Source organism: Bombina bombina, chromosome 4 (genome assembly GCF_027579735.1).
Source record: "Bombina bombina isolate aBomBom1 chromosome 4, aBomBom1.pri, whole genome shotgun sequence".
Lineage (NCBI taxonomy): Eukaryota > Metazoa > Chordata > Amphibia > Anura > Bombinatoridae > Bombina > Bombina bombina.
The window spans coordinates 368,697,352-368,712,287 of NC_069502.1; the positions used below are offsets into that span (position 1 = coordinate 368,697,352).

The following is a 14,936-nucleotide window of genomic DNA, read 5'->3' on the forward strand; positions in this document are numbered from 1 at the left end:
TCAGCCCCTGAGATGGCTACCTTAGAGAAGTATATTAAAGAAGATTTGGCAAGAGGCTTCATAAAACCGACTTCTTCCCCTGCAGGGGATGGATTTTTCTTTGTGGATAAAAATGATGGAGGCTTATGGCCATGTATTACAGAGAACTTGTAGAAATTACCATCAAAGATAATTACCCCCTGCCTTTGATTTCAGAACTATTTGACAACCTACAGAAATCCATGATCTACACCAAGTTAGATCTTTGAGGGGCATATAATATAATTAAGGAAGGTGATGAATGGAAGACAGCATTTAACACCTGTTTTGGCGACTATGAATATCTGGTGATGCTCTTTGGCCTTTGCAATGCCCCAGCATCTTCCAATGCTTTGTAAACTACATATTTTGGGACTATCTAAATAACTGTGTCATAATTTATCTGGATGACATCCTTGTGTTTTTCAACTCCATACAAGAAAACATACAGCATCTAAGATTAGTCCTAGACCGTCTCAGCAGTAACCATCTTTTTGCGAAGCTTGAGAAGTATGCTTTTCATTTGTCTATGGTCAATTTACTTGGTTATATAATTTCCTCCAAAGGATTTAAAATGGATACTGCCAAACTCCAAGCTATCCAGCAGTAGCCTCAACCTACCACTTTTAAAGGACTTCAACGTTTTCTTTGAATTCTCTAATTATTACAGGAAGTTTATTAAAGAATGTGTTACTATTACTGCACCTCTTACTGCCCTAATTAAAAACATTTCTAATCTCAAGAGTTGGCCGAAGGAGGCCGTTCCTCTAGTCTTTGAATTTCTCAAGAAGACCTTAATTTATGCTCCACTGCTCTCTCATCCTGATCCTGAGTTGTAGTTTATCGTCAAAGAAAAAAACAAAGAAAGAATACTCAGTCCCACTATAAGAATAATGATAACAAGTGTCACAGAGGCGCCACTGTCAGGCAGGTTAAAAATCCAGGATGATCAGATGCCACGTTTAGCTCTTCAGAGATTGCCAGATATCTGGATGCTAGAAACAAAAAGAAAAAAAGAAGGCGCTCCAATGGCATAGTAACTGAGGGTAAAATCCAACAGATGATAAACCCCCTTTTGTGCAGAATACTCACAGAGTAGCAGCACTTATCGCAAAGTGCAAAATAGTGCAGTCTGGATCCTTAAGAGCTCCCCAGCTAGCTCCCACCGGTCATTGTCAGCAGTCAATCTATCACCAAATCCCACAGCAAACACCATATACCATACAGGATTAGTGACAGGCTGGATAAACAGATGAAGCTTGACTTGGATATAAAATTTATTTAAAATATGGTTAAAACCAAATAAAAGCTGGATGTGTTTCGCAAGTAAACCTTGCTTCCTCAAGCAGACGCTTCTCAAGTTGGTGCTGGAGCCATCCTGTCTCAGCGCAATCCTTCTACCAACAAGATGCATTCTGTGGGCTACTTTTCTAAGAAGTTCTCTCCTGCAGAATTCAACTATGAAGTTGCTAACAAAGAACTGCTAGCAATTAAGCTGGCACCATAAGAGTGCCCTATTGGAGGGTACCCAGGAACCTTTTCTGATCCTTACAGATCATAACAATTTATTGTACTTGCAATCTGCTGGACGACTGAACTCCAGGCAGGCCAGGTGATCTTTATTATTTTCAAGATTCAATTTTGTCCTTTCCTACATTCTTGGCTCCAAGAATGTCAAAGCAGATGCCTTATCCCGACAACATGACCTTGAAGGAATTAATTCTGAACAACCTTCTTTAATTATTCCAGAAGGTTGCATCATAAGTGTGTTGTCCACTGCCCTTCTACAACGCCTAAGGTCAGCTCAAGAACATCTTCCTTCTGATTCCTCTCCACCTTCTGGATGTCTCTTTATTTCCAAATCATTAAGAACTGAACTTTTACAATAAACTAATTCTAATGTATTAGTTGGTCATCCAGGTCTTAAAGGGACTCTTTCTAATCTCCAAAGATATGTTTGCTGGCCCACTATGAACACTTATGTGTCTGCATTTGTCTTTCTGTCTGCACTCAATGTGCTCAGAATGAAGTTCCTCGCTCACTATTGCCTCTGTCTACTCCCAAGAGACCTTGGACTCACTTGTCTATGGATTTTATCACAGGTCTTCCACTATCCAAGGGTAACAATGTGATTTTGGTGGTTGTGGATCGGTTCTTGAAAATGTATCACTTTGTTCCCCTCAAGGGTTTAAGAATTGTCCAATTTGTTCCTCAACCATATTGTCCGACTTCATGGTTTACCCCACAACATTGTCTCAGATCATGGAACCCAGTTTGTCTCCAAGTTCTGTAAAGTAGTTTGTTCATCTTTGGGGGTCACTATCTCTCTTTCTTCAGCTCATCATCCTCAGTCTAATGGGCAGACAGAGCGAATCAATCAAAATCTAAAAGCCTACCTCCATGATTATAAGTCTTCTAACAAAATTTTTGCTGTTACTGAACTTTAAATGTTCTGGAGATTATGCTTTTGCCTGCTGATTCTGATCTGTCATCTGCCCTTTTCCTGCTGACCTTTGGCCTGCCTGATTACTCTTCCTGGATTCTGATTTGGATTTCTTCTGCAAGTAGGTTTGCTCTCAGGCTACTTCTGATTTCCTGAACTGTGACAAGATCTTCATATCACCTAGTGGTCTCATCCTGGGTCCTATCCAGTGTGTTAAGACAGTGTCTGCTATTTACCACTTCTCCACCTCTGGGTCCATACTTGGACAGACATTTATCAACCGTGATAGCCCCTTTCCCTATATTATAATTTTCTAAAATCCAAATATTCGAGTAATGTAAAACATACTAAATCATATATATACAATTCTTTGTTATAAACTCATTTTCATTTTGTTCCTTGATGTATCCATCAATTTGTTCTTTAAACTCCTTTGTGGGATCTTTAGTAAGTTTCTTATAAGTAACCTCAACGTTTAATTGTCCCATTATTTTTGCTTGATAGTTTGCTTAATCTTGCAACACTAATGCACCCCCCTTATCGGCTTCACGTATCACTATATGTTTTTTTTTATTAAACCTTGTAAGGTTGTTCTCTCTCCAGTTGTTAAGTTATTTCTTATTCTTTTATATTGATTACTGGACTGTAACATTTTATTGGTAGTACATTATAATAGGATGATAGTCTTGCTTTATAGTAGTTCAAATTTTGCTTTCGTAGTCTGAGGTAGATAGGCCAATAATTTTGTATTTCTTGTTGAAAAGTAGAGGGATAGGAATGCACAAATATTATCAGCATGAATATGAATACATTTATCTTAGCACTATATAGTACTTATAAGGTAGATATGCATCAGGGTCAGCCGTGTGTTAAATGATTTGTCTTGCCCACATTGGTCTAAGTAGGATGTACATTAATTGGCATGTCCTAAGGAAAAGTGTGGAGTACACCAATGTGGGCAATATAAATCTAAAATGTAATAAATCTAGAATATAATACAAGTATATGCTGAGTGTCCTTTAAATATGTTAGCTTTTCTGTGAAGTCTAATCCTAAATATAAGGCGTGTTAGATAGAACAGATAATAACAGGATTAGTTGATGTCTTTGGTACAGAACGGTTTAATGCAGATATGTAGCAGGGTTGATCTGATATTTGATACCGTTGGTTTGCTGATGAGCGTATTGCAATATGTGGTAGTTTGATCAGGATTTATGAATATGATTACACTGATATGTAAAGAACATTATTCTGACATGTTTGATGCTTGATCTTAATTGTGAATAGACTGAATTATATTTTTCATTTTGTTTGCTTTTAATAGGTTGTTGGCCTGCCGGGGCCTCCGTAGTTCAATTCACGCATGCACAGTTGCGCGAGGAGGACGACGGTGTTGTTCCTGTATGGCAAATCAATGGACATGAGGTGTGCATATAGCTGGGTTTAAGTGGTATGTTATTGTATTCATTTTTTTGTGGTTTGATAAAGGGGGAAACCCTGAAATGTCTCGAATAAACAAAGAGTTTACAGGATAAGACCGGAGAGTGCTGTGATTTGTGAAAATTCTTCAAATTCAAATCAACCAATAGGATGAGAGCTTCGGAAATCCTATTGGCTGTTCAAGTCAGTCAATAGAATTTCAGTAGCTCTCATCCTATTGGCTGATTTGAATTTGAAGAATCAAATCAGCCAATAGGAATGCAAGGGAAGCCATTTTAAAAACGGCTACCTTGCATTCAAATTCAGTGTACGGAGGCGACCGTATGAAGAGGACGCTCCGCGCAAGATGGGATCAGCTTCCAGGATGGCTCCACTCCATGCCACCGGGATGAAGATAGAAGATGCCCCCTGGATGGATGAAGACCTCGCCGACTGGATGAAGACTTCTCGCCGCCTGGATGACCGGAGTAGATCTGGGGTTAGTGTTAGGTTTTTTGTTTTGGGTGGGGTTTTTTTTAGGTTAGGGTTTGGGCTTGGAAAAAGAGCTAAATGCCCTTTTAAGGGCAATGCAAAGGAGCTAAATGCGCTTTTAAGGGCAATGCCCATACAAATGCCCCTTTACTTAGGCATTTAGAGTTAGGTTTTTTATTTTGGGGGGTTGGTTGGGTGGTGGGTTTTACTGTTGGGGGGACTTTGTATTTTTTTTTACAGGTAAAAGAGCTGATTTCTTTTGGGCAATGCCCTACAAAAGGCCCTTTTAAGGGCTATTGGTAGTTTATTGTAGGCTAGGGGGTGTTTTTATTTTGGGGGGCTTTTTATTTTTATAGGGCTATTAGATTAGGTGTAATTGTTTTTATTTTGGATAAATTCATTTTTTTTTGTAATCTTAGTGTTTTTATTTTTCGTGATTTTAGTGTTTATTATTTTTGGTAAACTTAGATTTTTTAAATTTTTCGTAGGATTTGTTTTTTTTTTAGTTGTAATTTTGATTTTTTAAATTTTTTTGTAGTGTTAGGTTTTTTAAATTTGTAATTTAGATATTGGTAATTAGTAGTTTTTTTTTTAATTAGAATAGTAATGTTAGGTTAATTTATAGTTTAATGTTAGGTTTATATTTATTTCACAGGTAAGTTTTTATGTACTTAAACATAGTTATATTGTAATTTTAATTTAAAGTTATGGGGGTGACAGGTTTAAGGGTTAATAGTTTAATTTAGTGTTTTGCGATGTGGGGGGCCGGAAGTTTAGGAGTTAATAGGTTTATTTAGTGGCGGAGATGTGGGAGGCCGGAGGTTTAGGGCTTAATAACTTTATTTAGTGGTGGTGATCTCGGGGAGCGGCGGAATAGGAGTTAATAACTTAATAATAGTGGCGGCGGTGTTGGGGAGCGGCGGTTTAGGGGTTAATATATTTAAATAGTGTTGGCGATGTGGGTAAGCAGCAGATTAGGGGTTAATAGGTTTATTTAATAGCCGTGATGTGGGTGGGCAGAAGATTAGGGGTTAATAAGTTTTAAATAGTGTTTGCTATGCGGGAGGGCCTCGGTTTAAGGGTTAATAGGTAGTTTATGAGTGTTAGTGTACTTAGTAACATTTTAGTTATGAGTTTTGTGAAACATTTTTGTTACACAAAATCCGTAACTACTGCTTTCAGATGGCGGTATGGATCGTGCTTTTTAGCCGGACCGCACAACCTGTAATACCGGCGGTATGGAAATCACACACAAAAATGTCCTTTTTTGAGTGAGGGATTGACATTGCGTTACAGGCTAAAATGCTTGCGATATAGCTATACCGACACAACTCCCAATAGTGCGTTACTGCTTTTACGCTGAAATTACCATTTTTTCAGTGTTAAAAGCCGCAACGCAAAACTTGTAATTTAGGTGTAAGGTAATTAAGCATTAATAATATGAATGGCAAGAGCCCTTCTAGAAGTAGCTAACACATTGGCGCCCATTTATCAAGCTGCATATGCATGAGCAAGCCTGCAGCCAAAAGTTATGAAGCAACGGTCATCAGACCGCAGCTTTCTAATCAGTATGACAGCTATTAGCTGGTGGATTAAATCACCTTGGGTATGCACGCCCCAGGGTGATTGACAACCCCTACTCGTACGCCAGTGATGATTGACAACTCCCTGTCCCAGGCGGACAGGTTTGCATGACTAAACAATGTCCATCCAGCAGTTGATAAATGCTGGCCATTGAGTCTACCTGTTGATCAACAGTGATTTTCTCTGGTGTACAATTTGATCTTCCCTTTTACAAATCCTTTTTTATTATCACAACAGTTTAAATGGACATTTGTTTTTACATCTATACCAGGGGTCAAGTCCTACAAAAAAAAAAAGTGTGGGAACTCACTAAGGCCTAGATTTAGAGTTCGGCGGTAGCCGTCAAAACCAGCGTTAGAGGCTCCTAACGCTGGTTTTGGCCGCCCGCTGGTATTTGGAGTCAGTGATTAAAGGGTCTAACGCTCACTTTACAGCCGCGACTTTTCCATACCGCAGATCCCCCTACGCATTTGCGTAGCCTATCTTTTCAATGGGATCTTTCTAACGCCGGTATTTAGAGTCGTTTCTGCAGTGAGCGTTAGAGCTCTAACGACAAGATTCCAGCCGCCTGAAAAAAGCAGGAGTTAAGAGCTTTCTGGCTAACGCCGGTTCATAAAGCTCTTAACTACTGTACCCTAAACTACACTAACACCCATAAACTACCTATGTACCCCTAAACCGAGCTCCCCCCACATCGCCGCCACTCGATTAAAATTTTTAACCCCTAATCTGCCGACCGCCACCTACGTTATACTTATGTACCCCTAATCTGCTGCCCCTAACCCCGCCGACCCCTATATTATATTTATTAACCCCTAACTTGCCCCACACAACGTCGCCGCAAGCTACTTAAAATAATTAACCCCTAATCTTCCGACCGCAAATCGCCGCCACCTACGTTATCCCTATGTACCCCTAATCTTCTGCCCCTAACATCGCCGACCCCTATGTTATATTTATTAACCCCTAATCTGCCCCCCACAACGTCGCCGACACCTACCTACACTTATTAACCCCTAATCTGCCGAGCGGACCTGAGCGCTACTATAATAAAGTTATTAACCCCTAATCCGCCTCACTAACCCTATCATAAATAGTATTAACCCCTAATCTGCCCTCCCTAACATCGCCGACACCTACCTTCAATTATTAACCCCTAATCTGCCGACCGGAGCTCACCGCTATTCTAATAAATGTATTAACCCCTAAAGCTAAGTCTAACCCTAACACTAACACCCCCCTAAGTTAAATATAATTTTTATCTAACGAAATAAATTAACTCTTATTAAATAAATGATTCCTATTTAAAGCTAAATACTTACCTGTAAAATAAATCCTAATATAGCTACAATATAAATTACATTTATATTATAGCTATTTTAGGATTAATATTTATTTTACAGGTAACTTTGTATTTATTTTAACCAGGTACAATAGCTATTAAATAGTTAAGAACTATTTAATAGTTACCTAGTTAAAATAATTACAAATTTACCTGTAAAATAAATCCTAACCTAAGATATAATTAAACCTAACACTACCCTATCAATAAAATAATTAAATAAACTACCTACAATTACCTACAATTAACCTAACACTACACTATCAATAAATTAATTAAACACAATTGCTACAAATAAATACAATTAAATAAACTATCTAAAGTACAAAAAATAAAAAAGAACTAAGTTACAGAAAATAAAAAAATATTTACAAACATAAGAAAAATATTACAACAATTTTAAACTAATTACACCTACTCTAAGCCCCCTAATAAAATAACAAAGACCCCCAAAATAAAAAATTCCCTACCCTATTCTAAAATAAAAAAATTACAAGCTCTTTTACCTTACCAGCCCTGAACAGGGCCCTTTGCGGGGCATGCCCCAAGAATTTCAGCTCTTTTGCCTGTAAAAAAAAACATACAATACCCCCCCCCCCAACAATACAACCCACCACCCACATACCCCTAATCTAACCCAAACCCCCCTTAAATAAACCTAACACTAAGCCCCTGATGATCTTCCTACCTTGTCTTCACCATGCCAGGTTCACCGATCCGTCCTGGCTCCAAGATCTTCATCCAACCCAAGCGGGGGTTGGCGATCCATAATCCGGTGCTCCAAAGTCTTCCTCCTATCCGGCAAGAAGAGGACATCCGGACCGGCAAACATCTTCTCCAAGCGGCATCTTCTATGTTCTTCCATCCGATGACGACCGGCTCCATCTTGAAGACCTCCAGCGCGGATCCATCCTCTTCTTCCGACGACTAGACGACGAATGACGGTTCCTTTAAGGGACGTCATCCAAGATGGCGTCCCTCGAATTCCGATTGGCTGATAGGATTCTATCAGCCAATCGGAATTAAGGTAGGAATTTTCTGATTGGCTGATGGAATCAGCCAATCAGAATCAAGTTCAATCCGATTGGCTGATCCAATCAGCCAATCAGATTGAGCTCGCATTCTATTGGCTGTTCCGATCAGCCAATACAATGCGAGCTCAATCTGATTGGCTGATTGGATCAGCCAATCGGATTGAACTTGATTCTGATTGGCTGATTCCATCAGCCAATCAGAAAATTCCTACCTTAATTCCGATTGGCTGATAGAATCCTATCAGCCAATCGGAATTCGAGGGACGCCATCTTGGATGACGTCCCTTAAAGGAACCGTCATTCGTCGTCTAGTCGTCGGAAGAAGAGGATGGATCCGCGCTGGAGGTCTTCAAGATGGAGCCGGTCGTCATCGGATGGAAGAACATAGAAGATGCCGCTTGGAGAAGATGTTTGCCGGTCCGGATGTCCTCTTCTTGCCGGATAGGAGGAAGACTTTGGAGCACCGGATTATGGATCGCCAACCCCCGCTTGGGTTGGATGAAGATCTTGGAGCCAGGACGGATCGGTGAACCTGGCATGGTGAAGACAAGGTAGGTAGGAAGATCATCAGGGGCTTAGTGTTAGGTTTATTTAAGGGGGGTTTGGGTTAGATTAGGGGTATGTGGGTGGTGGGTTGTAATGTTGGGGGGGGGGTATTGTATGTTTTTTTTTACAGGCAAAAGAGCTGAAATTCTTGGGGCATGCCCCGCAAAGGGCCCTGTTCAGGGCTGGTAAGGTAAAAGAGCTTGTAATTTTTGTATTTTAGAATAGGGTAGGGAATTTTTTATTTTGGGGGTCTTTGTTATTTTATTAGGGGGCTTAGAGTAGGTGTAATTAGTTTAAAATTGTTGTAATATTTTTCTTATGTTTGTAAATATTTTTTTATTTTCTGTAACTTAGTTCTTTTTTATTTTTTGTACTTTAGATAGTTTATTTAATTGTATTTATTTGTAGGAATTGTGTTTAATTAATTTATTGCTAGTGTAGTGTTAGGTTAATTGTAGGTAATTGTAGGTAGTTTATTTAATTATTTTATTGATAGGGTAGTGTTAGGTTTAATTATATCTTAGGTTAGGATTTATTTTACAGGTAAATTTGTAATTATTTTAACTAGGTAACTATTAAATAGTTGTTAACTATTTAATAGCTATTGTACCTGGTTAAAATAAATACAAAGTTACCTGTAAAATAAATATTAATCCTAAAATAGCTATAATATAAATGTAATATATATTGTAGCTATATTAGGATTTATTTTACAGGTAAGTATTTAGCTTTAAATAGGAATCATTTATTTAATAAGAGTTAATTTATTTCGTTAGATGTAAATTATATTTAAGTTAGGGGGGTGTTAGTGTTAGGGTTAGACTTAGCTTTAGGGGTTAATACATTTATTAGAATAGCGGTGAGCTCCGGTCGGCAGATTAGGGGTTAATAATTGAAGGTAGGTGTCGGCGATGTTAGGGAGGGCAGATTAGGGGTTAATACTATTTATGATAGGGTTAGTGAGGCGGATTAGGGGTTAATAACTTTATTATAGTAGCGCTCAGGTCCGGTCGGCAGATTAGGGGTTAATAAGTGTAGGTAGGTGTCGGCGACGTTGTGGGGGGCAGATTAGGGGTTAATAAATATAACATAGGGGTCGGCGATGTTAGGGCAGCAGATTAGGGGTACATAGGGATAACGTAGGTGGCGGCGGTTTACGGAGCGGCAGATTAGGGGTTAAAAGTGTAATGCAGGGGTCAGCGATAGCGGGGGCGGCAGATTAGGGGTTAATAAGTGTAAGGCTAGGGGTGTTTAGACTCGGGGTACATGTTAGAGTGTTAGGTGCAGACGTAGGAAGTGTTTCCCCATAGGAAACAATGGGGCTGCGTTAGGAGCTGAACGCTGCTTTTTTGCAGGTGTTAGGTTTTTTTTCAGCTCAAACAGTCCCATTGTTTCCTATGGGAGAATCGTGCACGAGCACGTTTTTGAGGCCGGCCGCGTCCGTAAGCAACTCTGGTATCGAGAGTTGTATTTGCGGTAAAAATGCTCTACTCTCCTTTTTTGGAGCCTAACGCAGCATTTGTTTGAACTCTCGATACCAGAGTTAAATTTATGGTGCGGCCAGAAAAAAACCCGCGGAGCGTTAACAGCCCTTTTACCGCCAAACTCCAAATCTAGCCGTAAGACTTCCAACCCGCTCACAATTAATATTGTTTTATAAATACATACATACATAAACAAACACACATAGATGTAGGGTTGTCAGTCAGTCAAAAAAAATACTGGACAATCAGCAGATAAAGGGGGGGCATTGGAAAGAAGTGTGGTAGGCGGTCTTGTGGCCGAACCCAGGCTTTCACACACCATTGTATTATATATATATATATATATATATATATATATATATATATATATACAGGGAGTGCAGAAATATTAGGCAAGTTGTATTTTTGAGGATTAATTTTATTATTGAACAACAACCATGTTCTCAATGAACCCAAAAAACTCATTAATATCAAAGCTGAATAGTTTTGGAAGTAGTTTTTAGTTTGTTTTTAGTTATAGCTATTTTAGGGGGATATCTGTGTGTGCAGGTGACTATTACTGTGCATAATTATTAGGCAACTTAACAAAAAACAAATATATACCCATTTCAATTATTTATTTTTACCAGTGAAACCAATATAACATCTCAACATTCACAAATATACATTTCTGATATTCAAAAACAAAACAAAAACAAATCAGTGACCAATATAGCCACCTTTCTTTGCAAGGACACTCAAAATCCTGCCATCCATGGATTCTGTCAGTGTTTTGATCTGTTCACCATCAACATTGCGTGCAGCAGCAACCACAGCCTCCCAGACACTGTTCAGAGAGGTGTACTGTTTTCCCTCCTTGTAAATCTCACATTTGATGATGGACCACAGGTTCTCAATGGGGTTCAGATCAGGTGAACAAGGAGGCCATGTCATTAGATTTTCTTCTTTTATACCCTTTCTTGCCAGCCACGCTGTGGAGTACTTGGACGCGTGTGATGGAGCATTGTCCTGCATGAAAATCATGTTTTTCTTGAAGGATGCAGACTTCTTCCTGTACCACTGCTTGAAGAAGGTGTCTTCCAGAAACTGGCAGTAGGACTAGGAGTTGAGCTTGACTCCATCCTCAACCCGAAAAGGCCCCACAAGCTCATCTTTGATGATACCAGCCCAAACCAGTACTCCACCTCCACCTTGCTGGCGTCTGAGTCGGACTGGAGCTCTCTGCCCTTTACCAATCCAGCCACGGGCCCATCCATCTGGCCCATCAAGACTCACTCTCATTTCATCAGTCCATAAAACCTTAGAAAAATCAGTCTTGAGATATTTCTTGGCCCAGTCTTGACGTTTCAGCTTGTGTGTCTTGTTCAGTGGTGGTCGTCTTTCAGCCTTTCTTACCTTGGCCATGTCTCTGAGTATTGCACACCTTGTGCTTTTGGGCACTCCAGTGATGTTGTAGCTCTGAAATATGGCCAAACTGGTGGCAAGTGGCATCTTGGCAGCTGCACGCTTGACTTTTCTCAGTTCATGGGCAGTTATTTTGCGCCTTGGTTTTTCCATACGCTTCTTGCAACACTGTTGACTATTTTGAATGAAACGCTTGATTGTTCGATGATCACGCTTCAGAAGCTTTGCAATTTTAAGAGTGCTGCATCCCTCTGCAAGATATCTCACTATTTTTTACTTTTCTGAGCCTGTCAAGTCCTTCTTTTGACCCATTTTGCCAAAGGAAAGGAAGTTGCCTAATAATTATGCACACCTGATATAGGGTGTTGATGTCATTAGACCACACCCCTTCTCATTACAGAGATGCACATCACCTAATATGCTTAATTGGTAGTAGGCTTTCGAGCCTATACAGCTTGGAGTAAGACAACATGCATAAAGAGGATGATGTGGTCAAAATACTCATTTGCCTAATAATTCTGCACTCCGTGTATATATATATATATATATATATATATATATATATATATATATATATATATATATATATATATACATACATATACATACACACAGTATATATCACATTCTATGGGGCTAGTAATTTTTTTTAAATGTATTTATAATTTACTTACAGCTGCATAGTGTGTATATTTTATATATATATATTTATTTATGTATACACTGTATGTATACACAAACACACACATATATATATATATATATATATATATATAATGTAATATATGCACACACCTATATATTTCATTATGTGCGAGTGTGTGTGTGTGTGTGTGTGTGTATATATATAGTATATATATATATATATATATATATACTCATAGACAATATATAAGTATCATTTAATAATATAAGTACAATGTAATAATTTTGAAACTTGAGAGATTTAAATAAAGATATACAAAATGTGTGTGTATATATATATATATATATATATATATATATAAAATATAATATATCAGCACTCCATTTATATATAATTTCTCCCCAAAAATGAAAGGATTAATGGGGTAAAACCCCCAAATCTCCCCCTTCACCTTTGCACGGAGAGTTAAATAATTGGTTATAAATCGAAAAGAGAAAATAGTAACTCTTAGCCCAGCACATTGGGATAGATAAAAATTAATAGAATTACCACTATCCTCAAGAAAACACAGGCAGATAGCAGGTCATGTTGAAAATCAGATTTATCTTAAATCAAAATTATAGCAAAAAAACAGTGTACATATATATAAATTGTTGTGGCAACAAAATTAAATTAACTGAAAGTCCCATATAATTCTGTGAATCGTATTAAGGAACCCTATATAGAGGCCTCTATTCCAGGGTATATATGAAAACTTAGTCCTGGTTTACTTTTCGGGACAATAAGGTCCCATAAATAGGTCTCCAAAGGTGTAAAACATCCTGCAAATAGTGAAAGTCTATTTTGAAAGACAGGTAACGTGAACAGTTCCGTTGTTATTAATCTCAATTTCCACAACAGCAGATATAGCAGCGTTCACAGTAAACCTAAGATCGACTTAGGATCAGATATAACAAGACAGGTAATTTCACAGTGTTCTGTGGTATCGCTACTTACACAGCAGCTAATATGGCGGTCAGGTGGTTAACTTAAGATCGACTTAAGACCCCATATATATGCATCCGCTTCTGTTATTAGAATGATATTACCTGTTCTTTGAAATCCTTCTGTCTCATAGGTATCCTGAATGTGCAAGGCACTTAGTGGTGTATCCCACGCCTTACTTGTTTGCAGGACACTGTGCTTTGGTTCCTTATGTCTCCACAATGTAGTCGGGACTTCAGCGTGTGCTCGGTAGAGATCAGCTGTTACTCCACCGGCATCAGAAACAGCTACGCGCGTTTCACCCACAAAGCATTGGGCTTCTTCCGGCTGAGTTTGTAATTAGTTGCAGATCTGTGTTGCCTTAAAGGGACAGTCTAGTCAAAACTAAACTTTCATGATTCAGATAGGGCATGCAATTTTAAACAACTTTCCTATTTACTTTTATCATCAAATTTGCTTTGTTCCCTTGGTGGTATTTTTGAAAAGCTAAACCTAGCTAGGCTCAAACTGATTTCTAGACAGTTGAAAACCGCCTCCTAGCTCAGAGCATTTTGAAAGTTTTTCACAGTTAGACTGTGCTAGTTCACATGTGTCATATAGATAACATTGTGCTCACTCCCGTGAAGTTATTTAGGAGTCTTCACTGATTGACTACACTGCATGTCTGTCAAAGGCACTTAGATAAGGAGGCTGTCTGCAAAGGCTTAGATACAAGGTAATCACAGAGGTAAAAAGTATATTAATATAACTGTGTTGGTTATGCAAAAACAGGGAATGGGTAATAAAGGGATTATCTATCTTTTTAAATAAGAACATTTTTGGTGTAGACTGTCCCTTTAAGTCTGCCTGAAATCTCCTCCTTTTTCCTTCTTTTAGATTGCCAGGTGTATAATTTGTATCCACAAACAAATACTATGTTGCCACAATTGTTACCACAATGCTAATTTCACTAAAGCAGTATAATATTTCCAGAAACAGATTATATCTTACAGCAAATACAATCTTAGATACAAAATCTTCGTAATCAAAGCATTTCGAAACAACCTACTAAACTTGCAATTATAAAAGATAATTATTTGGCCCCAAATTTTTCCTATAATTTTTAAGCAAATGTCATAAGATGTAAAAATTCACATTGATATTTATTTTCATAAAAATGGTGCATAATTGATTTCTTCATTTAGACCTAGGGGTTTCAATGATTTTAAATTATATATCCATTTGCATTCCAATTGCAAAAGTTTTTTTTATCTAGATCCCCCCCTCTACCTTTGAAATCTACTGCCTCCAAACCTCTAAATCTTAATTGTTTTTTATCACTTTGATGACATTCTAGAAAGTCTGGCTATTGCACTTGTTTTTATGTTCAAATTTTTAATATCCCTTTTGTGTTCTTTTATGCGCTCACGTAATTCTCTGTAGGTTTTTCCTATATAGAACATGGGACATTTACAGAACAGCATGTATACAATTCCTTCACTGCCACAAGATATATGCCCTTTGATTTTATGTTTTTTTACCATCTTTGTCAGTAAATCTA

At 38.2% G+C, this 14,936-nt stretch overlaps 1 long non-coding RNA gene across 1 annotated transcript in view; it reads left to right on the top strand.

Moving 5' to 3' along the window:
- The first annotated feature begins 3,783 nt into the window (after positions 1-3,783).
- LOC128655393 (uncharacterized) overlaps positions 3,784-14,936 on the top strand; it is a 54,723-nt gene continuing 43,570 nt past the window's right edge. The window contains exon 1 of the long non-coding RNA XR_008401775.1: positions 3,784-3,886. This is a non-coding gene — a long non-coding RNA (uncharacterized LOC128655393). The remainder of the gene's footprint in view (positions 3,887-14,936) is intronic.